The 26,105-nt window shown below is 46.3% G+C and overlaps 1 protein-coding gene across 7 annotated transcripts in view; it reads left to right on the forward strand.

Moving 5' to 3' along the window:
* Positions 1-1,318: 1,318 nt before the first annotated feature.
* KIAA0513 (KIAA0513 ortholog) overlaps positions 1,319-26,105 on the forward strand; it is a 60,579-nt gene continuing 35,792 nt past the window's right edge. For 2 of the 7 annotated variants that reach the window (XM_058528406.1, XM_058528409.1), the window contains exon 1: positions 1,432-1,520. The gene's annotated coding sequence lies outside the window, so the exon portion shown is untranslated. Of the gene's footprint in view, positions 1,393-1,431; positions 1,521-13,730; positions 13,889-20,101; positions 25,892-26,105 lie in introns of those variants that run through there. The other 5 variants (XM_058528407.1, XM_058528412.1, XM_058528408.1 and 2 more) reach the window with 4 other exon arrangements.

The raw sequence follows: 26,105 nt of genomic DNA on the forward strand, positions 1-26,105 counted from the left end.
AGAGAGAGAGAATCTCCCTCTGCCCTTTTTCTTAAGGTTTTTATGGCTGGCCAAATAATTAAGAAGACAGGTTAGCAGGAGAAAATAATACCAAGTTTAATAACATGTATACATGGGAGAAACTCAGAAATGAGCAACTCGTCTCTTTGTCTAAGCTGCTTGCTTAAGTATTGTAGCTAAAGGCGAGGAGCGTGTTGGGGGTGGGTAGTGGCCTGGGACTTCAGAGGGCAGGAGGACAATTCTTTTTAGGGTCATCTATAGATAATGTGGTCAGGGAGAGACAAAGTTTTTGATAAAAGAGGCTTGGTGCCTTTCCTATTATAACCTCTATCCTATATTATCTTTACAGCCATCATGATAGAAGATCTGTTCCAGGAAGGAGCCACCATGTCAAATTTTTTAGGCAGTTAGTGGGGGAGGTCAAATGTCCTTCAGAGAAAACAATCAAGGTAAAGAGATATATTTCAGGGTGGCCAAATCTTGATCTCCCACACTTCCATAAGAGACACTTCTATATTTTACCTTTTTTTTTTTTAATTGAAGAGATGTGGAAGAAACAGGATAGCAGAAAGTGGGGTTTACTGTATTGGCTGAAAAGATGCAGACTGGCCTAGAACTCTGGAGTCGCTGAAGTGGGATCTGTTAGCCTTACAAGATGCCCCCTTTCGGAAAGTGAATCGGCCTCACATTGCCCTTCTATACCATGCGTCCTCGCCCGGCTTATTTTAAAAGTATGTTCCTTACTGCCCTGACTTCATCCTAACTCTGGAGCAGGCAGGCGGGAAATGGGAAATGGTATCCTTGCTTCAGAGAGGGGACACTCCCTGCGGTGAAGCAACCAGAACCAGGCCGTATGTCCCGGCTCCCTGCCGGGGCTCCCCCCCACCCCCCTAAAATCACCACGTCGCCCACCCATGTGCTCGCAGACACGCCTGCCCCACCCAACTCTCCCGGGCCCAGGAGAACACCCTAGTTTTGCGCAGACCCAGGAAGCGGGGCTCCCGGGACCTTCGGTAACGCCGACCGGCGAAAGGTCTCCGAGAGCGCTCCTGGGACCAAGGGAGTTTGGGAGCGTGCATCACGCTCCCCACCGAAGGGCGGCCCTGCCACGAGAGACCCCCACTGGGAGCGACCCGGACGGGAGCCCACGCCCACCGGAGCGCGGGTGGAGAGCAGCAGCACCGCCCCATCACGTGACGCCGCCCCGGCCGGCCTCGCGCCTGCGCAGACGGGGCCGGGGGGGGGGGGGGCGGGCCCGGCCGGCTGACTGACAGCTCGCGCGGCCGGCGCCTCGGAAGGACCCGGCTCTCGGGCCGGCGCAGTGGCCGCAGCGCGGAGCCCGACGGCGCCCGCTCGCTCCCGGGTTTGCCCGGCCGGCCGGCGCCCGCCGCGGTGAGAGGAGCCCCGCGGGCGCCCGCGGAGGGACGGCTCGCCTCGGTTCTCCGGGCGGCGCGGGGCTGTCCGAGGGGCGACAGCTGGAGCGCCGGGGGCGACAGGACGGGCTTCTCCGGGGCCGGCGGGTGAGGGGCCGTGGGATGACGCGTGGGGGTCGGGGGCTGCGGGCCTCGGGGGCTCCTGCAGGGTCCGCGCGTGCTGGGCGGTGAGGAATGGGGAGCCGGGAGCCCACGGTGTGGGGAGCAGTGCAGTGCCCGGTGGCGGGGTTGGACAGAGTTTCCCCAACCCCCGGTGGCTTTGGGACGAAGCTGGTTCCTCAGGCTTTGGGGGAACCCCCAGACTCCTGGAAGGGCACGCTGGGGAGAGGGTGCCTGGGACCTGGGCAGGAAAGACATCTGCCAAGCCGTGCGTGTGTGTTGGGTTTTAAGTTTGCTGCCTCTCTGCTCCTGGGGTGGCAGACGGGTGAGGTGTGGGGGCGAGGAGAAAGGGCTCCCCGGACGGGGTGCCCGCCCCTCCCCTCTGGCTGTGCCTTCCCAGGGCGCCCCCTCCTCCTCACGGGTCAGCCAGCAAAGAGGAGGTTTGCAGAGGACACAGCAGTACAAACGCAGTATTGGAAGCGCAGTTTAGGAGAGCTGGTTCTGGGTGGACTGGACCAGTTTCCAGGGTCTTTGAAAGGACAGGATGTGGTCTTCCAGGAGCTGGGTGCATTTTCCCCTTCCATGGGGTTTGAGCTTCCCTGGGTTGCAGGTTGTTTGTATTTGGGAGAACGAACCGGGAAAGAGGAAAAAGACTTTGCACTGGGCACTGGCCAGCTCCTCTGACTCGCTGGTTAGGTGCTAGGCAAGGGTGCCAGCCTGCAGAATGAGCAGGAGCTCGCCTCTGAGCTGGCACAGGTGAGGCGCCCTGACGTGAAGGTTGTCACTGTGGTGAGTCAGTGCTAGAGGCAAGCTGACAGCTGTCAGGGACGAGGCTGCTTCAGCCAGGCTGCCATCCAGGCCATCCTCACTTAATGCTAATGTTTCAGATCCGTTTGATTAGAGGCACCCCCTCCCCAAACCTAAACCAGGGCTGCCAAGATGCTTAACAATGAATTAAGCAAAGAAAAAAATTTTCGATTGTATTACGCTTGAGCGATCCTTCCTGTCTTTTCACATTTCTGTTTGGAAGTGTTTGTTCTCCCATTGTTCAGAGTCTCCCCCTTCGGCTGTCACTCTTTTTTATTTCCACTTTGTTCAGAAATAGGACTGCTTACGTATTTGAAGCACAGGGCGATAGGCTACTGAGATCAGCTCACAATGAAAAAGTTGACTCATGAGATTTTCTTTTTCCATTAAAGAAATGAAGATGGCTGAGGACTCACACGTGGGCACTCTTAGTGATCAGCAAATTATCTCTAGCCTCTTATTTGGTTCTAGTGTTTTTGGCAGTATTTATCTTTTGTATGGCATTTGTCAGTTAATATGAAGATAGTTTGTATCATTTGAGAAACAGCTAAGGACAATGAGAAGCTACTTAGTGAGGCAAGTAAATCACAAACCTTATAAATTTGCCACAGAATTCCAGAAAGTGGAGAATATCCACAGACGTGAGGTGTGGTTCTCTTTTCATGACAATAACTTTGGTTCTTCGGAGGTAAATTGCTTTATGGTAACCCCAAATGGGCGCTGAGGGGGTTTCTTTCAGGATAATCACCTAGGAAAGGTTTAGAGTGGGTGAATCATGCTGCATGTTTCCCTCTCTCTCTCTCACTCTGCCTCCTCCTTCAAAAAAGGAAATAATCAAGTTTAAAAAAAAAATCAAAGGAAGCCTGCGAAGATTTTTAAAAAGTCCTGAAAAGTCCACAGGCAGCCACTAATAACCCCTCACTTTTACATGACAGTCCTTTACAAAGGGCTTTCACATGCAAAATCTTCATTGATCCTCACAATAAATTTGGAGTATAGGTAGTGTTATTCTGGGGTCACAGATGAGTAAACTGAGGCTAAATGACTTGCCCAAGGTCACTTGGCTACTAGGGGGCAGGGCCAAGTGTTAAACCTAGCCATCTGACACCAGATGAGGAATGGGATGTGGGAAGGGTCCAGGCAGATTAAGCACACAGCACATCCAAGGGGCCCAGGGCTTTCCCAGCATCCGTCGGCAGAGCATCGTTCTCTCCCACCACTTGCCCGCTTACTCAGTCAGCCTGGCTCACCATTGTGGCTGCTCCTGCACCAGTTCCCCTTATCCCAAGCTTGAGAGTCTGCGTCATATTCAGATTTGTTTATGTCTTTGAGAAACCTAGTAGGAAGTATGATTGCGAGGAGTGTCTTTTGCTCAAGTGCTCAGTGTTTCCACATAGTCTCGGTGTCTTCAGCTGTGTGATGCAAGAGAACAAGGTAATCCTAGGGAAACTTGCCATAATAGTTTTCCTTGTCCTCCACCCGGAGGAGAAATGCAGTGGTTGTGAAACCTGAGGAGCTGACCCAGTAGTTTTGTTTTTTTTAATCCAGTTTTTCGTACGTGGTATTGTTTGAATTACAGTGGTACTGTTTTTTTTAAACAGGACACAGCTGTTCTCATTAGGGAATAACGAGCTTGGATTCCATTTTCTAGATCTGGGCATCACAAAAAGGACTTCAGCAGTACATTATCTGGGATCTGTTTCGGCAGGTTGATGGTACAAAACAGAATTAAAAGCCAGGGCAGTCTTGGGGCGCAGCAATAGATGTATAGATCTGGAATGAGAAAGGTGATATGTCCAGTCTACTCCCTGCTTACAATCTTGTGTTCTTTTCTGGGCATCACATTTAAAGAAGGACATAGGAAAAAACCATTGGACATTGCCGCAGTGGTGAGTGGAGTGGAGCTGGTAAACCTGAGAATCTCGGGAGCCATGATTACAGAAGGTTCAGGTCTGTCATTTATTAAACTTGTTCCACAGTAGCCCAAGATCCCAAGAACCACAGGATAAAAGTTATAATGAGAAAGACTTCAGTTTTAAGAACTTTATCATGCCAGAGTGATCTTTTAAAAATTGAGTCAAATCCAGTCTCTCCCCATTGGCTTCCCAGTACTGTTAGGATCAAATTCAAACTTCTTGCCTTGGTCTGCTATGAAACCTGGCTTGTTTCTCCAGCTTCACCAACTACCACGCTCTCACTGACGGAAGTCCTGTTTGCTTGCTGTGCCTTGAGCACATCTGGCTCTCTCTGCCTCAGGGCCTTTGCATTGGCTGTTCCTCCTGCCAGACTTTCCCATGGCTGGCTGCCTGTCATTGTAGTCACGCTCCAGGATCACATCCTTAGTGAGACCTTCCCTAACAAAGTAATTGCCTCCTGCTCCCCAACCCACTCACTCTATCATATTCCAGGGTTTTATTTTCTTCATAACAATATCAGAAATGACCTTATTTGAGAATGCTTTTATTGCCTGTTCCCACTTACACTGTATCAGGAGTGCCCCAAACAGTTCCTGGCATATAGCTGGTGCTCAATAAATATTTGTCGAATGAATGGTTTTTATGACAGTCGTGCCTTGTCAGAGATGGAGGGATTGCTGCCTTAGTAGATACTAAGTTAGTTTTCTTTTACTAGAGACAGTCAAACAGGCTGGCTAGCTGACCATTGGGTAACAGAGCTCAAGCATCAGATAGATAGTAAAACCAGGTAACTCTCTGTATGAGTGTCTTAGGGCTGCTGTCACGAAGTACCCCAAATGGGGGGCTTAAAACAACAGGTATTTACTCTCTTACAGTTCTGGAGGCCAGAAGTCCAACATCAAGGTGTCACCACAGTTGGTTCCTTCTTGAGGGCTCAGAGGGGAATCTGTCTGTGCCTCTCTCCCAGCCTGTGGTGGTTCCCTGCAGTCCTTGGTGTTCTTGTGGACGCATCACTCCTGTCTCTGCCTCCGTCTTCACACGGCCTCTTCTCCCCATGTGTGTGTCTCCCTGTTTCTTCTTTTCTTATAGGGATACCAGTCAAATTGGATTTGGGGCCCACCCTAGTCCGTTATGACTTGACCTTAATTTAACTAACTATATGTGCAAAGACCCTATTTCCGAATAAGCTCACATTTACAGGTTCCAGGGGTTAGGACTTCAACATATCTTTTTAGTTCAGCGCATAACACCTTCCAACTTCAAGATCCAGTGACATTTTAAAGGGAAAATCTAGCAGGAGGTGCTGGGTTATTTTTAGGGATAATGACATGGATTTGAGTATTTGTACAGAAAGCATCCACGATCCTTACAACTTGCAAGGTGAGTGGTGATCTGTATGTGTCAAGGTGAGGAGGGTGAGGGTCCCAGCAGTTGAGTGACTTGCCCAAGGTCGTGCAGGATCAGATGAATCTCCTGACTCTGCTTGCCATGCCCGTGGCCTCCCTCCCCTCCCCCGCCTGCTGGTGGACGGGTCTTACTAGTGGCTGGAGCCCAGGGTAGGATTCGGGATTTCTCCTATCACTCTGCAGGGGCCCTGGAGGGATTGTTTCCTTCCTTGGCATTTTTGCTTCACCTGGTCCTTGTGCAGGACGAGTAGCTCATTGACGTCCAACGGTGAGATAAATGGTGCAGCTGAACACGACGCTCTGAGTTAGAGCTCACAGTGGCTTTGATGGGAGGTGAGAACACTAGGAGAAGCTGCATTTTCCCTTGTTGAGCTTTTCCAGTGATTCTGAAGCGCTTTTTTGTAAAGTTTTAAGAATTCTGGGTTTTGGGCCGGCCCGGTGGCTTAGCGGTTAAGTGCGCGCGCTCCGCTGCTGGCGGCCCCAGGTTCAGATCTCGGGCGCGCACTGACGCACTGCTTCTCCGGCCATGCTGAGGCTGTGTCCCACATACAGCAACTAGAAGGTTGTGCAGCTGTGACACACAACTATCTACTGGGGCTTTGGTGGGAAAAAATAAATAAATCTAAAAAAAAAAAAAAAAAAAGAATTCTGGGTTTCAGTGTCTCAGATTTTGACCCTGGAAAAGTATTGCTGATGTTCCAAGGATGAGCCATCCAGGAGTTCCTAGAGCAGCTTTTCTCATTTGGGGTGGGGGTCAGGAGAGTGGGTGAGAGCAGGGCAGGCTGCCAGCAGAATATCTAAAATGACTTGCACCTTTGCCTTCAGAGACCAATACCCCCCTTTATTTAATTGAATTAATTTTGACTGGGTAATACATGCAGATGGTACTAAATTCAAATGATACAAAAGATGTCCAGCGAAAAGTAGTTTCTGTTGCTCCCTTCCCTGTCCCCTCCCAGCTTCCCGGTCTCCTCCAATGGCACTGTCACTGTCAGTGTCTTATGTCTCCTTCCAGAGATCCCATGTCCTTTAATGTCCCTGAGCGTCACCCTCACACACACCCTGAGGGCTGAGTTTCCATCCCTACTTTCTCGTCTTCCTTCCTCCTGCCTTCTTGGAACCCTTTACTATGGGGACCCGATAGGCTGGTTTGTTCCCATCTGTCAAGAGCTGATGACAACACCTCTGCCAAGAGTTTTATATTTGGAAGGAAAGTGCTTAGAAGAAATTAATCTATAATGATAAAATTTGGGGCTTTGAGGCAAGAGTGTGGGGAAAGAGCTTTTATTTTTTGGGGTGATTTTCAGAGTCAGGCTCCTTACACTTCAGGGTTGGCCCTGACAAGGAGGCAAGTCCAGGACACTCAAGGAAGAAGGGAGGTGCAGTTTATGTCATGCCCCTGAGGGGATAAAGTTGTTGTAGCCCCTATTTATTGGGTTTCTTTTGCCTCGCCCAGTGATGTGCTAGGCGCTCCGTGGGGGTTGTCACTTTAACCCTCCATTCCCACCCCCATTTTAGCCACCATTCCCATCCCCATTTTGCAGATGAGAAGACTGAGGCATGGATAGGCAGAGTCACACAGCTGGTAAGGGCGGAGCTGGCATGCAGATCCAGGCAGCTCATCTTTCTGTTCCAGGATCCAGTCCAGGTACCACCTTACATTTAGTCATCCTGTCTCCCCAGTCTCCTCTGGTCTGAGACGGTTCGCATCTCTCCTTGTTTTGTGTACAGTTTGATGGTCCATGTGTAAATGGCATCTTATAGCTCTAGAGGAGGAATGATCCTGCTTTGGCGCGTGTGTGACAATCCCTGTGGTACGTTAGAGGAAGAACCTTACATAAGAAAGACCTGCTTTCATCCTCAGGGGTTTTCTGGGCTCATTCCAGAAATGTTCTCCTGTCTCCGAAAATCCAAAACGAGTGACCAAGGCTCATTCTCCCGTAGGAATAGTCTCCAACAAATGCTGAGAGAAATGGTAAATTTGGAGGAAAAAGAGAGAATAAAGGGAATTTTTTTTCTCTCTTAATTTTGCATCCACTTAGGAAAACGTGTGCCAGGGTGCAGACCGTATTCCTCAGTGACATCCTTTCATAAGCCAAGTGTGTTCTGAGGCATTCTCCTGGCCTTTGCATCACAGGCAGGCATGACTCAGAGCAGATGAGTCACCAGTGGCAAAAGTGACCAACGAACTAGGGGAAAAATGAGAATTAGAAACAGTGGAACAAATGGAAAATGCCAGAGTAAATGAGCTTGGAGGGCTGCTGTTCAGCTGACAGTCTTGAGTTAGGGGTTTGGAGGTGAGGCCAGGAAGCTAAGATATAAAAATAGGACCCAATAAAAAGAGAGAAAGCCTCGTGAGAGGAGAAAACCAAATTGTGAGTTAATAGTAAGTATCAAGAATGAAGCAAAAGAATTAAATGAGATCAAACCCGTGACAAACCTAAGCCCCCTACCCCCAGTTTTTTAACTTAATTAGGGTGCTGGTGCACAAGAGATAGGAAAGCTGTTGATAAAGGAGAGCTGGTCCTGCACCCTCTCCTTTGTGAGCAGGCAGACTGTGCTGAGCTCCGTTAAGCAGCAGGATCACTCTTAGAATCCTGAGGCTCGATTTGGATAACAAAAGAATGCTTCATTTATCTGCTCTTGTAGAGGGAAGAGGGCTTCTACATAATCGAAATTTTGGTCTAAGTAGAATTAACAAGACTCGTCCATCCTGTGGGGAAAGAAGTAGCATCTCTGGCTTCATCTCCTAACTTCTTCTGAGTAACCCCACTAGGTGACGGGAGTGGCCAAAAGCTGAGGGGTCTGGTGAGATGGACGCCTCCTGCCTGGTGGTCCTGCTTCTGTCCTTGCCTGCATGCAGTCCTGTCTCCACACAGCCGCCCGAGTGCGGCATCTTTGCTGAATCCACATCAGATCATGGCGTTCCCCTGATGCAAACCCCCCAATGCTCTCCCACTGCTCCTGGGACGAAATCCCAGCTCCTCACCTTGGCCTCCAAGCCCCTGCCTAGTGCCCAGCCTTCAGCCCTGCCAGCCTCAGCTCCTTCCCTCCCTCCCTCCCTCCACCTCCCCCAGTGAGCCACACTGCCCCGTTCTTGCTCCAGTGGGCCAGGTTCATTCCCCCCTCACAACCGTCCTCTTAACGTTTCTAGACAGAGCTGCGTGGTCAGTGCTGTTTAGAGCCTGTTTTAATTGGAGCAATTCAACGCACAAGGTTCCTTGTGACCAACGATATTAACTCTCTCTTAAGGGACATAGGTATTGTCAAGGTGCATTGTGATCACTCTTTATTGGACTTACTTTTGGGGTACAGTGATATTAAAGAGAGAAGGGTTTTCAATAAGAAATCCAGTTAAGGGCTGGCCTCGTGGCTTAGCGGTTAAGTGCGCGCGCTCCGCTGCTGGCGGCCCGGGTTCGGATCCCGGGCGCGCACCGACGCACCGCTTCTCCGGCCATGCTGAGGCCGCGTCCCACATACAGCAACTAGAAGGATGTGCAACTATGACATACAACTGTCTGCTGGGGCTTTGGAGGGAGAAAAAGGAGGAGGATTGGCAATAGATGTTAGCTCAGAGCCGGTCTTCCTCAGCAAAATGAGGAGGATTAGCACAGATGTTAGCTCAGGGCTGATCTTCCTCACAAAAAAAAAAAAAAAGAAAGAAAGAAATCCAGTTAATAGGATTGAGATTCTTGGGCATTGTTGCTGCTTGGAGTTAATATAGAAGAAGGATTTTCAACTGGGGCAATGTCTAGGGACATTTTTGGTTGTCGTGGTGCTTCTGAGGGTGCTTCTGGCATCCAGTGAGTGGAGGCCAGGAAGGCTGCTAAACATCCTGCGGTGTACACACAGGACAGCCTTCACTGCACAGAATTGTCTGGCCTGAATGTCCCCGGTGCCGCCATGCAGAAGCCCTGCTGTCGGTCAGCGTGGCTCCTCATTTGCCGCGATTCTGAATTGCCTCTGGAAACGTCAGGAAGGTTATTAGTCTCCGGAAACTTGACAGGTTCCGTGCAGGCCCCATCTTTTCATTCCCTTTTCTCTCTCTCGGGTTAAACCCTCCCCTACATGTCGTTTCTTTTCCTGAAAGGATAGACCGAACGAGAGCTGCCTCCAGCTAAAGCATTTAAGATGAAAGAAAATTGGCTCCACTTTTAAACCATGAATTAGAATTCTGCAGAGAAGAGATCTGGAGCAGCGTGTGCCTTGAGAACCGCAGATCAATAGAGTTTAAGCAGCCCTTGAAAGCTGTTTAGATACCTTCAAAGCAGAGCAACAGCAGAAGCCTGTTTCTTTTCATCATTTAGTCCATTACTGTTTTGTTCCCACTCCTTTGCAAGCATCTCCTTGCGAGTAAACATCTGCCAGCTATGCTTTTGAAAAACACATTTATACTCCAGAGCAGGACTGGAGCACAGAATTGTAGGTATTAAGGCCCCCCAAAATAAGAGAAACCAGCTCACGTGTTATTATGGGTAGAAAAGTGATTGATTATATATGTTTCACTTTTAAGATTTAAGGGAATACTGGCAAATATCAATAGGTTGTGCTAGGGTTAGTGATATTTTTCATCCTCCCTAGCTCTCTGAATTAGCTGTGTGGGGGTCTCTACTACCTCACGCCTGCCACTTTGTGCTCTTTTCTCTGGAGTGTCTTCCCTTGTCTGACAGGCAGTCTCCTACCAGATTCTACCTGAAGAACACAGTCTTCAGTGTCTCCCCAGGCTGAATGGAGCGCTCCTCCTTCTGGGCTCCCGTTAGCTTCTGCATCCTGGGGTTATAGCACTTGTCACATTGCTATCATCATTTACTTGTGTCTGTTTCTCCCTGGATTGTGTTTGGGAAAGGAAGGCCCATATCCTATTCATCTCTATCCTCAGGACTTATCACCATTCTGGTAAATGAGAGGGGCTTAATAACATTTGTCAGTTGAATGGCCTGAACTCTACAAAATAACACCTTCTACCCATCCAGGCTGGCACCGCCTCCGTCAGAGAAGTGGCAGCAGTGTTCCTCATCCTCCAGGTGGTAAATGTCCAGGACTTGGCTCTGAGCAGAGAGAAGATACACCAGCCAGGGCAAGAGTAGCCCTGCACGTTCCCTGGTTCTGTTTTACCCCGTTGGTGACGTTGTGGACAGAGAGTGTGGGTTCTGGACACAGCTCGTGTGAACCACCGTGAGACTTTGCTGCTGTATCGTCACCCAATCCCTTCACTGCTCTGGCTCCCAATTTTCCATCTTAAACCCATTCCACAAGTTTGTGCCTTTCCCCTGAACTGTCCTCCCCCCATCCCTTTCTTATGTGTCTGCCACTCCCCACTGTCTTCTGGAAATCTCAAGTCTCATCTAACCCTGACATCTTGGGATTTTATTTGAGTCAAGCAAAGTCTAGCATCGTTTAGTGCATTACTATTTTGTTCCCACTCCTTTGCAAGCATCTCCTTTATTCTTTTGTTATTTTTAAATCATTCTGTTTTTTCCTGTAGGCACTGAGTAACTTGTATGAAAAGCCAGCATCTGTGAGTGGAAAGTGCTAAGCCCTCCTTGTTTGCCAGTCTCTCCTGAAATGGAAATTAGAGAACCCCTCTAAGTGCTTTAGGTTAACTATCATCTTACTGGGTCAGACGCTGCCTGTACCACTTCCAAACAGGAGACCTATGGACTGTCTTCTCCGCTAGACATGGGTGAGGGGTGTTAGCCCACACCAGTTTGCCATGGCTATTCGGAGTCCTTATCCACACCCCAAATTAGGAAGCAGTTACCTGTCTACATTACAGCCAGGCTGTGAAGTCAGACTCCGCTTGGGTTTATCTACAGTCTTCCATTTCAGCTGTATGGCCTTAGACAGCTATTTAACCTTTCTGAGGCTTGAAGTGTCTTCATCTGTAAGATGGAGATGATAATAGACCCAGCTCATATGTTAGGGGTAATTAAATCAGATGATTGGTGTAGAGCATTAGCTCAGTGCCCCGTGTGTAGTGGGCATACAATGGATGTTAGTTGAAATTAGCATTTAATTACTAGAAAGTATTAAATAATAGTAGTAGTTAGCATTATGGAAAAGAATGGCCCGAACCTGCTTGGCTTTGTCACGCTGTTGTCATCCAGTGAAGCAGCAGTCGGAGGCGGTGCCCTTGACCTTCTCCAGAGCAGGTGGCCCAGGAGCCGCAGCAGCTCTCAGGTGTGGCAGGACGTCTCCTGTGAGTACATGAGAGGCTGGAGCAGGGACTGTTCTGAGATGTCTGAAAGTGCCATCCTTTTATTCAGATATGAATTTGTAAGAAGAGAAAAATTTTACAAAAATGTGATTGTATATAGCTTCTATAATGGGTGGTGTAAAAATCTTTAAAATGTTTTAAAAAGACCTCTCATTTCACATCTTAGGACGCTTTGTGGAATCGATGACACCCTGTCATTAATTCCGGCTGTGAGTCTGTGTGTGTGTGTATGTGTGTGTGTGTGTGTGTGTGTGTGTGTGTGTCTCAGTCTGCATCTCTGTCTCTCTCTCTCTGTCTCTTTATCCATCTCTCACTCTCCTTCTCTCTGTCTCTTTCCATTTGTCTCTCTCTTTCTCCTCTGCTGTCTCTTTCCTTGACTGTCTCTCTCCCTCTCCCTCTCCGTCTCTCCCTCTTTGTCTCTCTCCCCCTCTCTCGCTGATTATTGGAACAGTCTAGCAGGTACACTCTGGTCAGAGGCACTCGGTGAGCTGACACTTTCCTCCATGTCGTGTTTTGAGGGATTCTGAGTCAAAGAAGCCACTTGGGTCTCTGAGGTTAAAGCTGAGAGTCTGGAATGGGATTTCAGGAAATAGTCACATTTGCTCCATAAAGGGACAGCCGTGGGAAAGTAGGGCACATCACTCCAGGAAAAACAAGTACCACAGGCCGTGGAGGCGGTGTGGCCTGGAAGCGGGGCGCCCTGGCTCCTTTGCGGTCCCAGCAGAGGACCATGGCTGGCAGAGGTTTGGGTCAGGCTGTGCCGAGCAGGGAGAGCGTGACCACCCCTCCGCGGCCACATGGCCTCCAGACCAGAGCATTGCCTGTGGGACTCGTTTCTCTATTCTTTCCTTTGCTTGGGTTGTTCTGCCCTGAGGCGACGTTTAATTGCCTGAAATGCCTTACACAGACCTTTGTGCCTTTAGAAAGGCATGTAAGTTTTCCCATCTCTGTTTCCTAAAAACCACAATGGCTCAGAAAGGAGGGCCTGGTTACAGAAGGCTTGTCTTTTCCCTCGTGGTCACTCAGTGAGTTCTCTGCGGCTTGGTGCCTTTGTCCAGTCAGTAAAGAAGCTGGATCCATAGTGTGGGTTTGAAGGAAGGAGGTGACCCCGTGCCTGTGGGCCCCCAGGAAGGGGAGGTGGTCTCCTCTGTCATCCAGGGCAGGTCACAAGCTTTCAGGGAGGTGGCTCAGAAACCAGGCCCCCCTTGAGACCCTGAAGCAAGAGCTTTGAGAGTGTTTACTTCTTGTGGTGCAGAGGAGTGAGGCCCCAACTCTCCCAGCAGCTCTGGGAACAGTCTCTCTCTTTCTCCACCAAAAGGTAATGCTTCTCTTACAAAAAGGAAGTTTCCATCCCTAGTCATGTGCATGGTCTGTAACAGTCAGATGCATTTCTGGACATTTCTGTGGCCTGAAAGAGTGGCTGGAGAGGAGGACGGGCTGCCACGCAGCTGGTCTCAGAGCTGGTCAGGCTGTCTTGTGGCAAAGTGAGTGCTGTTCTTTGGGGAGAGAGTCCTTGTATTTGATGCTTAAGCAGTGGCCACATGACCTTGTTTTAAGACTGTAACAGGGAGTTCCTGAAATTGGGTTCCACTTCGAGGATTCCAGGGTCCTAAGGCATGGTCACCTCAGATAAGGTGACCAAGTTCTGCCCTGTGTGTATTGGCCTGCACTCTGGCCTGTGCAGGCTGCGTTGACGATCGCCACCTTCTCAGACCAGTGGTCAGCTCACAAGGCTTTGTGGAGCTCCTCTGAGTGACCGACCTTGCTCCTGACATCTATCTTGGCCTTCTGTACTTGTCTCAGGCCCTGGCTGGGATCCTGATGGGCATCCCCATAAGGAGGGGTTAGAAGGCAAGGCTGGCAGGTGGGCAGTTACATCACAGCCCTCTGGAAGCGAGCCAGGCTGACGCCCTTGATGTTGCTGTGTTCCAGCTTCTCAGACGCGGGGAGCGGCTTTTAACTTGGAGTTCCTTTGGTTTCTGGCTGTTTGCGCTTCACATGGAGAATCTGGTAGGAGTCATTTCTGAGTTTTCCTCTCATTAAATCTTTCTTGCTGTGTGTCTTTCTTCCCTGTACAGTTACCCCTGTTAATGTGGCTGTTCTCCTAGCGGCGTCTTACCTGTTTAGTTAAAAAACAAGACTGACTCGATCTGCAGTACTTTCTACATGCAAGACCCCTTCCTCCACTTAGACAAAGGATGAAAAATCACAAGAGGGGCTGGCCCGGTGGCATAGTGGTTAAGTGGGCGTTCCGCTGCTGGCGGCTTGGGTTCGGATCCCCGGGCGCGCACCAACGCACCGCTTGTCAGGCCATGCTGTGGCAGCGTCCCACATAAAGCGGAGGAAGATCGGCACGCGTGTTAGCCCAGGACCAGCCTTCCTCAGCAAAAAGAGGAGGATTGGCAGATGTTAGCTCAGGGCTGATCTTTCTCACACACACACAAAAAAATCACGGGAAAAGTAGGGACTCAGGTATTGCAGACCCCCTCAATCTCCACTTCCTTCCCGCATTTCTGATGCTGCACCCTGTCTAACAAGAGTTAGAGAGTTTACCCAGCAGAGGCCCTTCTCCTCTGCCTTTATCATTTCTAGCCACTCTCTGTGTCCTGGATCCTTGATGGTTTTTTATTTTCCTTATACACAAGAGAAAGAATTCTCTTGCAGGAGAGTAGCTGTTGGCAAGTAAACTGCAGAAGCTGATGGCCCGTCTGTAGGCGGGGCCGTCCTTTCAGGTCAGCAGAGGATGGGTGGAGATGACTGGTTTGTTGCCCCGTGTCCTCCAGGGACCCAGGTTCAGAACCTGCGTGTCAGGAAGGGTGTGAGGCTCCAGGTGGACACCTGGGAGGAATGTGGTCACAGGCACCGGCCGCTCCGGGAGGTCAGGACACGCACTAGGCAGGATGGTGGGTGAACATCAGCTGAGGAGTCGGGGGTCTCTAGGGCCCCACTTTTTATAAGAAAAGGAAACTACCACTTACTTAGCCCTGCTATGTTCTGGGCACTCAGCTGGCTGCTTCCACCTCTTTTTTTTTTAATTAACATACAGTAAAATTGACCTTTTTTTGGAGTGCATTTTTATGAATTTTAAAACATTTATAGATTCGTGTAACCACTGCCACGTTCAGTTAGGAAACAAAACATCTTCTCCATCACCCCCAGGTCTCCCTTGGGCTCTCTCTCCCTCGTAGTCACACCCTCCCCCTTCCCTAACTCCTAGCAACCACTCATCTCCCTCTTTTGGAAAGTGTCTTATAAACTTTTGAGAAAGGTTCTTTCACTCAGCACAGTGCACATGAGGCTGGCCCGAGGTGTGATGTGTAGTAGCATTTTATTGCTGAGCAGTAGACTGTAGTGTGGGTACAGCACAGTTCGTTTATCCATTCGCCTGTTGAAGGACATTTGGGTTTTCAGTTTTTGGCGATTATGAATACAGCTGCTAGAAACATTTGTGTACAGATTTTTGTGTGGACCTAAGTTTTCATTTCTCTTGAATGCGTACCTAGGAGGGAGATTGCTGGATTGTGTGGTAAGTATATATTTAACTTTATAAGAAACTGCCCAAATCTCCCGTGCAGAATTCCAAATAATGTCTGCAGATACTCTGCCCTGAAGGAGATGGAGCATAACTCCCTGCTCCCTAAGTGGGGGCTGCCCGTGGTGACACCCTTCCAGAGAGCATGGTATGGAAGGCGAGATTGACACGAGAGCACTTTACGGTGGGGCAGCCTGGTAAACACGACCTCATCCGGGCGAGCAAGGTCGACAGTGAGAAGTCATGTTGATGGCATGTGCCTTTGATATCATGTGGTAAGAAGGGCACTTTACCTGTGGGCTTCCTCCCTAAAACCCATACCCCAGTCTAACCATGAGAAAAATACCAGGCAAATCTCAGTTGAGGCACATTCTACGAAATGCCTGAACAATACTTCCCAAAATCATCAAGATTATCAAAAACAAGGAACATCTGAGAAACTGTCACAGCCGAGAGGAGTCTAAGGAGACGTGATGACTAAATGTAATGTGGGATCCTGGAACAGGAAAAGGGCATCAGGGGAAAATGGAGGAAATATGCATAAAGCACAGACTTCAGTTAATGAGAACGGATGAATATTGGTTCATGAATATGGATCAATATTGGTGACAGATATGCCTGATTAATATAAGATGTTAACAATAGGGGGAACTTGATTTGAGGTGTATGAGAATTCTGTACTGTCTTTGTAACTTTTCTGTAAATCTAAAACTATTTTAAAATTAAAAGGCTTACTGAAAAAAAAAACCTGCCAAACCATTTTGCATTTCCACCAGCAACATATTAGAGGTCCAGTTGCTCAGCATTCTCGTCAACACTTGGTATTATCAATATTTTTTATTTTAGCCATTTAACAAGTGTGTAGTTGTAGCTCATCCTGGTTTTAGTTTGCCTTTTCCCAGTGGCTGATGATGTTGAACATCTTTTCAGGTACTTACTTACCATCCATATCGTCTTTGGTGAAGCGTCTCTTCTCATTCCCATGGTTAAGTTGGCTTCCTTGTTTTCTTAGTGTTATGTTTTGAGAGTTCTTTCTGTATTCTGGATACCAGTCCATTGTTGGATATGTGATTTGCAAATATTTTCCCCAGTCTATAACTTGTCTTTTCATTCTCTTGACAATTTTTCACAGAGCAGAAGTTTTTAATTTTTATGAAGGCCAGTATATCAACTTTTTCTTTTAGGGATAGTGCTTTCAGTGTCATGTATGACAACTTTTTGCCTTGTTTTATGCTAAAAGTTTTGTAGTTTTATGTTGTACATTTGGTATGTGATCCATTTGAGTTAATTTTTGTATAAGGTATGAGGGTTAGGTCAAGTTTGTTTCATCTATTTATTTGCCCGTGGATGTCCAATTGTTTCAACACCATTTGTTGTTGAAATGACTATTATTGCACCATTGAATTGCTTTTGGATCTTTGTCAAAAATCCATTGACCATACTTGTGTCGGGCTGTATCTGGATTCTGTTCTGTTTCGTTGATCTGTGTGTCTGTCACCCACCTATATCACAATGTCTTGATTACCAAAGCTATTATAGTAAGTCTTAAAATCAGAAAGTTTGATTCCTCCAACTCTGTTCTTCTCTTTCAAAATTGTTTTAGCTATTCTAGTTTCTTTGTCTTCCCATATAAATTTTAGAAGAAGCTTATTTATATCTATTAAAAAGTCCTACTAGGGGGCCGGCCTGGTGGCCTAGTGGTTAAGCTCAGTGGCCCAGGGTTCAGTTCCTGGGCGTGACCTACACCACTCGTCAGCAGCCGTGCTGCAGCGGCAACCCACATACAAAATAGTGAATGACTGGCAACAGATGTTAGCTCAGGGCCAATCTTCCTCAAAGCAAAAAGAGGAAGGTTGGCAACGGATATTAGCTCAGGGCAAATCTTCCTCAGCAAAAAAAAAAAGTCCTGCTGGGCTAGGAATTGCATGAAATCTGTAGATCAATTCAGAGAGAATTGACATCTTTACTGTATCCAGTCTTCCAGTCCTCAGGCATGGTATGTATCTCCTTTATTAAGTCTCCTTTGTTTCTTTCATCACTGTTTTGGAGTCTTCAGCATACAAATACTGTACACATTTTGTTAGATTTATGCCAAAGTGTTCACTTTTTCAAGTTATTGTAAATGCTATTCAGTTTTTAACTTCATTTTCCAGATGTTCATTGCTAGTGTATAGAAATGTAATTGAATTTTGTGTTAACTTTGTGTCTTACAACCTTGCTAAAGTCACCTGTTCTAGGGATTTTTTTAAAAAGGTTCCTTGGGATTATATACTTAGACAGTATGGCATCTGTGAATAGAGACAGGTTTATTTTCTCCTCTCCAGTATTTTTCCCAGTGTCTTTTAATATCTTCTCTGGCCTTATTGCACTGAGCGGGACTTCCAGTACTGAGCTGAATAGAGTGGTGAGAGCGATGTCTTCACCTTGTTCCCAGTCAGTCGCATGGGGAAGGCGTTCAGTCTTTCACCATCAGATAAGATGTTAGATACAGAGTTTATATAGATGCTCTCCATGGGGTTGAGGAAGTTCCTTCTATTCCTAGTGTGCTGAGAACTTCTATCACGAATGGGGGTGAATTTTGGCAAATGCTTTCTGTTGTAGCTGCATCAGTTGTATGATCATATGGTTTTCTTCTTTATTTTATTTTTTTGGTGAGGAAGATCAGCCCTGTCCTAACAACTGCTAGTCCTCCTCTTTTTGCTGAGGAAGATTGGCCCTGGGCTAACATCCGTGCCCATCTTCCTTTACTTTATATGGGACCCCGCCACAGCATGGCCTGACAAGCGGTGCGTCGGTGCACCCCCAGGATCCGAACCGGTGAACCCCGGGCCGCCGCAGCGGAGTGCGTGCCCTCAACCGCTGCGCCACCAGGGAGGCCCCTGGTTTTTCTCCTTTAGACTGTCAGTACAGTGGATCACATTGTTTGGTTTTTGCATCACATTCCCAGGAGAAACTCCACTTGGTCGTGGTGTATTATTCTTTTTCTGTGTTGCTATCTTTGATTTTCTGATATTTAAGATTTTTGCATCCATGTTCATGAAGGATATTGGCTTGTTGTTTTCTTGTACTGTCTTTTTCTGATTTGGGACAGAGTAATACTTGCCTCCTAAAATGAATTGAAAAATGTTACCTCCTGTCGAATTTTCAACAAGAGATTGTGTAGAATTGGTATTATTTCTGTTTTAAATGTTTGGTAGAATTTGCCGGTGAAACCATCTGGGTCTGGAGATTTCCTTTTTGGAAGGTTTTAAACTATTAATTTAATTTCTTTAATAGTCATAGGACTATTTAGGCTATCCATTTCATCTTGGGTGAGTTTAGGTAGTTTGTGATTTTCAAGGAATTGGTCCATTTCATCTCACTTGTCAGCTTTATGTGTATAGAGTTATCTCTAGTTTGCCCTGATCATCCTTTTAATGTCTACAGGATCTCTAGTGATAACCCCCTCTTATATTCCTGATATTGTCTATTCGTGTCTTCTCTCTTTTTTCGTTGCTCTATCTGGCCAGAAATTTATCAAGTTTAATAGTCTTCTCAAAGAAGAAGTTTTGGTTTTATTGATTTCCTCTATTGCTTCTCTTTTTCAACCTGATTGATTTTTGCTCTTATATTTGTTATTCCTTCCTTCTGCTTATTTTGGACTATTTTGCTCTTATTCTTCTAATTTTAAGGTGGAAGCTTAAATTATTGATTTGAGCCCTCTCTTCTTTTCTAATGTAAGTATTTCATGCCATAAATATCTCTCTGAGCACTGGTGTAGCTGCCTCTCACAGGTTCTGATATGTTGTGTTTTCATTTTCATTCAGTTCAGTGTGTTTTCTGGTTTTCCTTGAGACTTTCCTTTTGACCAATGGATCATGTAGAAGTGTGTTGTTTAATTTCCAAATGTTTGGAGATTTTCCGGTTATGCTTCTGTTATTGATTTCTAGTCTAATTCCATTATGGTCAGAGAATGTATTTTGTGTGATTTCAATTGTTTTAAAATTTCTAAGGTTTGTGTTACAGCCCACGATATGGACTGTCTTGGTGAATAGTCCATGTGAGCTTGAAAAGAATGTTTATTCTGCCGTCATTTGGTGGAATGTTGTACAAATGTCAATTAGATCCAGTTGGTAGAGTATTGATTCGCTCTTCTGCATCCTTGCTGATTTTATCTCTTAGGTCTGTAGATTACGAAGACAGGAGTTTTAAAGTCTCCAACTGTAATTGTGGATTTGTCTCTTTCTCCTTTCAGTTTTGTCAATTTTTACTTCATGTATTTTGAAACTCTCTTGTTGAGTACCTGCATATTTAGGATTGTTATATCTTCTTGATGAGTTGGCACTTTTATCATTATGTAATGTTCCTGTTTATCCCTGGTAATCTTCTTAGCTCTGATACATACTTTGTTTGATAGTAATATAGCCCTTCCACCTTTCTTTTGATTAGTATTTGCATGATATATCTTTTTTTCTATCCTTTTATTGTTAATCTAACGATATGACTATATTTGTTGTTTTTTTTTTTTTTGTGAGGAAGATCAGCCCTCAGCTAACATCTGTGCTAATCCTCCTCTTTCTGCTGAGGAAGACCGGCTCTGAGCTAACATCTATTGCTAATCCTCCTCATTTTTTTCCCCAAAGCCCCAGTAGATAGTTGTATGTCATAGCTGCACATCCTCTAGTTGCTGTATGTGGGATGCGGCCTCAGCATGGCCGGAGAAGCGGTGCGTCGGTGCGTGCCTGGGATCCGAACCCGGGCCACCAGTAGCAGAGTGCGCGCACTTAACTGCTAAGCCATGGGGCCGGCCCTATATGACTATATTTGAAGTGAGTTTTTTATAGACAACTTATAGTTAGGTCATGTTTTTTAATCCATTCTGATCATCTCTGTCATTTAATTGGTGTGTTTACATAATTTACATCTCATATCATTATTAATATGTTTGGATTTAGGTCTGTCATTCTATTTTTTTGTTTTCTGTTTGTTCCCTCTGTTTTTCTTTCCTCTGTGTCCCTTTTCCTGTGTTCCTCAGGGTTATTTGAATGTATTTTAGCATTCCATTTTATCTATTGTTTTTTACTTTATATGTAGGTTTTGTTTTTGTTTTGTTTTTTAGTATTTGCTAGGGATTACAATATACACACTTAAACTTTTGACAGTCTACTTAGAATCAATATTTTACCACTTCAAGTGGAAAGTAGAAACCACCGCCGTATAGGTCCCTTTATTCTCTCCCCTTTATGTTGTAGTTTTCATGTTTTACATCTAATTAGATTGGAAATCTCATCAGCCAATATTGTAATTTTTGCTTTCAACTGTCACACATTTTAAAGGACTCAAGAGGAGGAGGCTAGTTTATTATGTTTACCCAGATTTTTTCCTTTTCTTTTCATTTCCTTCACTCCTGACCTTCCATTTTTTCCTTCTGGTATTATCTCCTTTCTGTCTGAAGGAGTTTTGTTATAACTTCCTGTGGAGCAGTCTATTGGCAGCAAATTCTCTTGAGAATATTTTCACTTCACCTTGCTTTCTGAAGGATATTTTTGCTGGATGTAGAATTCTAGACTGGCAGTTCTTTTCTTTTGCACTTAAAAGTGTTGTTTCACTCCCTTCCGGCTGCCGCAGTTTTTGTTGAGAAATCTAGAGTGGCTTGAATCCTCATTGCCCGATTAGTAATGCATCGTTTTTCTCTGGTTGCTTTCAAGATTTTCCCTTTGTCTTTAGTTGTAAGCAGTTTCATTGTGATGAGTGTGGGTGTGGATTTCTTTGGAGTTATCCTTTTTTGTATTCACTGAGCTTTTCAAATCTGTAGGTTTATGTCCTTGGCCAATTTGGGGAGATTTAGTCATTGTTTCTTCAAATTTTTTGCACTGCCTTCTTTCTCCTCTTCTTCTGAGACTCTAATGACACAAGTGTTAGATCCTTTAGTATTGTCCCATAGACCCCCAAGGCTCATTTTTTAAAAACCTTTTTTGTCTCTGTTGTTCAGATTAGATAATTTTTATTGATCTGTCTTCATGTTCACTCACCCTTTCCTTTGTTGTATTTATTCAACTATTGAGCCTATCCAGTGGTTTTAAAATTTCAGTTATTTTATTTTTTTAGTCCTAAAATTTCCATTAGATTCTTCTTTATATCTTCTATTTCTTTGCCAAGACCTTCTACCTTTCCCTTCATTTCCAGAATGTTCCCCCTTACTTCTTGGAGTATTTTTTATAATAACTGCTTTCAAGTCTTAGCTAATTCCAACAGCTGTGTCATCTTGGCGCTGGCATCTATTGATTACCTTTTCCCGTGCGAGTTGAGGATTTTCCTGGTTCTTTGTATGTTGGGTAATTTTGGGTTGATCCTGAATATTTTGAATATTACATTATGAGACTCAACCAATTTGAGTTTGGGTTCTAAGTCCCTACCAGCCTTTGGTGGGTTTCAGTATCAGAGCCTTTGCCATGCTCTTCAGTTCTGCCCATCTGTGCCACTCCTTGGCCAGTGTGGGACCTGGCCAGTGGTCTGTCCTGAACTTCAGAGTCTGTGGTGTGCTGTTTAGAATTATATCTACATGTATTCAACTCAGGGCTGAGCCCAGGAGCTCATAAACAGCTTTATGGGGTTGTTTTCCTGAGCTCCTCCCTGTCTGCAATCTTCCTAGTACTTTCCAGTTCCCAGGGCCTCCTCTCTTTGGTCCTTCAGCTGGAAGACAGGGGCTTTATTTCTCCTGCTCTGTTACACTCTTCCTGTGACTTAGCTCACGTCTGTGACTTAGCAAGAGGAGGACTGAGAGAAAAATCCAATGGGTTTTAACCCTCTTCGGACCACAGCTCCTGCAAGTGGAAAGGAAGGTTTCCTCCCTCAGAGTTTTAGGCATCTGCGGACCCCTGTGCTGCTGCTGTGATGGCTGCTGCGGAATTGCCGGGGGCCTGGGGCATGACAGAGCTGAGAGGACAGAGGCATGAAAAAAGGAAAAATCTTGGGATTTGGCCCACTCTCTGAGAATTAGGTGACTCCTTTCCTGCTCCACAAGCCAGGACTAGCTTGCTTCTCTTGGAGCTCTGCTGTCTACACTGATCCCCACTTCTGGGTATTGGGTTGTATTCAGTCCAGGCTGGGGATCCTGGAGGGGGGAGATGGCAGATTCACCACCAGCTTGGTGGTGCTTCAAATTCTGGTCATCTTCCCCCATCTACCTGCTGCTGTTTACCTTCAGAGACCTCAAAAGGGCTGCTCTGTTCACTCTTTCTAGGTTTTGTAGCCACATTCAGTGGGTGAGACAGGGTGGGCTGTGCCCCCTCCATCTTGCTCAGAACCATAAGGAAGCCAGAAGACGTGTGCTTTAGAGGCATTCAACAAAGAAATCTGGATTAAACAAAGAAATGAGGAAGTCAGGATGTGTTGGTGTAGGAAAATTGTGGTTTGTATGGGGAAAGAGGAACGTAAAAGTTGAAGGATTAGGTAGCTATTAACAGAAATATCTGATATGCAGGCTCACAGAAAGAACTTATGAAACCCTCTCCCTTGACATTTCCTTATTCCTGTCTTTACATATCTGCCCTTGCAGAGTGAGAAGGGAGTTCCTCAGCACCCGCTCGGGCTGCCAGGTGGAATGAATGGTGTGACTGTAAGCAAATGACCTTTATTCCTCTCCACCAGGAATGTTAGGAAAGTGTACATGGAGAAGTGGAGAAAGACTTCTCTGAGAGTAGCGAGCCGGTAATCTAGGATGGGGAGTGTTTGTATCCAGGTCGTCACCAGTGCGTCTGGACTCCTGCTGCAGCATCTGATCTGGGCTTGATAAAGAAGCTAATCTCTTAAAGCAGATCTCTCTCTCTCTCACTCACTCACTCACTCAAATAAAGCAAAGCCTTTATTGCAAGAATGACTCTTGCTTCGCTAAAAGACTTTCTGAATGAGTGGACTGTTGACACTGGTAACTCTCTCTCCCTGAATTTCCATCGACACACGTTGGCACTGATGAAAACAAAGACTGCCTGGAAACTGTAAAGCAGAACTTTGAAGGGGCCAGCTTCTCCAGGGGCTCTGGTGTGATCTTTCCATGGCCCTGTTGATTCCTACCCTGAACATTTTTCAAATGCTTAATATTAATATCATTTAAAATTTGTATGATACTTTGGCTGTTTGATAATTGTTTTTGCTTTATTGGCTCCTTTGAGCCTAATAGCCACGGTATAGGGCAGCCAGGCTAGCTGTGGCCTTGTCCATATTATTTTTACATTGTTGTAAACTGGAAGAGTATAATTTTACATCTTGATTTTTCATTTTTCATTTCATTTTCATTGCACATAAGCATTTTCATGATGCCGTGTTGTCATTATTGCTCTCTATAATATTTCAATGAAGTGCCAGAATTAATGTAACAGAATTTATGTAATTTTCTTATGGTTGAGCATTTAGGTTATTTTCACTTTTTTGCTGTTACAAATAAGGCTGCATGTAGGTTTTTTGGCCATCTTTTAGGTTATTTCCTTGGGGTAGGTTAAATAAATAGACTCTCAAGATACTGTTAAACATGTTTCAACATTAGGGAGGATTTCAGGAGACCGCAAATGACTTAAAGAAAACACCAGCCTAACACAAGAACAATTTTCAGATTTCTTCATGTTGAAGAGCAGGTTTTGGATGTGCCAAGAGATTTAACCAGAAGGAGGTGGGTAGCGTATATAAGGAAATGAAGAAAGCATTAGCAAACACAGAGTGTGTGTGTGCATGCGCGTGCACGCAGGAGAGAGAAAGAGACAATCAGAGACAGACAGTGAGATGAGGCCGGCCTGATTAAAGCAGAACTTCTGTCTTGAGGAAACCAACCACCAAATGCTTATGTGAGGTTGGTTTGGAATAGTGGCAGCGTGCCCACTGGAGAGCTGTGGCCGTTGGAGAGCCTCGTGGGCAGCCTTGACCAGCTCCGGATTGCAGAATGCCTTGACCACCAGCTGAGATGACGATGTCGTGGCTCAGTGGTGACGGACACTAGCGGTCTTTAAGCAGAGGGCTTACTGCGGCCTGCCAGGTGGTCCCGGCGGTGTCCAGGAGGATTTGCCCAGAGCCTTTTCTCCCACAGAGACCCAGATGTCCAGTGTGCACAGCTCTTTGCTTTGGCCCTTCACTGGGCCAGTGGGAGCAAAGCCCAAGCCCAAAGAGAATGGATGTTTGCTCAGTTCCTTCCCTAACCTCCCTGGGGTTCTTTGGAAGAGGACCAAGTCCCAGATCTTTTAGGGAGCCTCTCCCAGTCCAATAATTAAAGTGTGGCTGTCTCCATACCAGAGGGTGGGGCAATATGCATTTATTTTGCCCAGTTACCCAAAAGGATGGAAGGCCAAGTCAGTCTATGTCCAAATTGAATCCAGCTGTCCCTGTATTGTCAGCCGAGTCCTTTTATTAAAGAGGTGCAGCTGCTCTCCCAGGGAGGGACGTGCCTTGCAGTAAATTCTAACATTTGGTTTTAGTGGAACCAACTCCATTGCTAGTGAAAATTAATGGAAAAAACCTGTCACCACATTCCTCCTTGTCACCTTAAACTAGAGGGCTCACCAATTCACTGAGGAATTACCTGCGATGAATTAAACATGAGGAAAGTGCAAAATGCATATCCAAAAGCTTATGTGAGGTGTCTTTGAGTTGGGATTTAGGATAACTTTGGAAAAACTAAGGAATTTCAGACTTAGACTCTGGGGAGTGTTGATTTGTAATCACAGTGTTCCTTTTCCTTCCTCCCTGATCCACTTGGGGCTAATTGAACTCCTGGACCCTTCTGTTTTCTGGCAACATGGTGAGTTGGGATTTGTTCTGGAGCCTTCTGCACTGTTGCTGAATCAAGGGAGGCAGAATCTCTAGATTGCGTGCTCCATGAGGCGGGGACTTTGCCTCCTCCCTGGCTCTATGCGCAGCACCTAGCACAGCACCCGGCCCGCCAGAGTGGTTCTAAAAATGACCCAGCAAAGTCACAGTTTTGTTAGGACGTCTTTCTGGAGAACTTACCCCATCTTAGTCCCACACTGCTCTGGGGAACCAGCAGATGGTCCCTTATCTCTCTTTCCCTTGAACTGTGAGCGCTTTAGACGTTTCCTTCTTCCTGGAGGTCGTAAAATAGGGGTTATCTTCGGATATTACCATTATCACAGCGCAGTGGAGAAAAACCTGCACCAAGTGTCATAAGATGTTATCTCAGAATGGGAATGGCATGAAACCCTCCAGGTCCAGCGGCCTCTCCTGCTAATAACCTGCTAACAGGCAGAGGACCACCTTCCACTTCTGGCTACCCCACAAAGGAGACTCTGCAGGGACGTTCTGTGGTGGGGGCTGCTGCCTCCCGGGACTCCACTGTCAGGCTCAGTTCTTCCCAGGGAGCCACACAGAACACACTGACCCCTCGGTCACGTGGCCGCTGCTCACAGAGTTGAAGACCGTGGTCTTGTCTCCCAAGTCGCTAACCCCCACGGCACACGTCCTCGACTTTCTCACCGTTGCTCATGTGACACAGCTATCAGGTGGGCGTTTGTTTTCATTTTTATTTTTTTGGATGCTCTCCAGATTCTCAATAGCTCTCGTTTTTCCTTTCCTTTTTTAAAAAGTCTTACAAGCATTTATTAAATTAAATGCCTCTGCAAGTTTATTATTTTTCCAAAACGGTGGGTCCTAATGGGTTGCTTTGGACTTAACAACTGAGGAGAACAATGCTGGACATGTTTACTCAGTATCCTG

Source organism: Diceros bicornis, chromosome 32 (genome assembly GCF_020826845.1).
Source record: "Diceros bicornis minor isolate mBicDic1 chromosome 32, mDicBic1.mat.cur, whole genome shotgun sequence".
Taxonomy (NCBI): domain Eukaryota; kingdom Metazoa; phylum Chordata; class Mammalia; order Perissodactyla; family Rhinocerotidae; genus Diceros; species Diceros bicornis.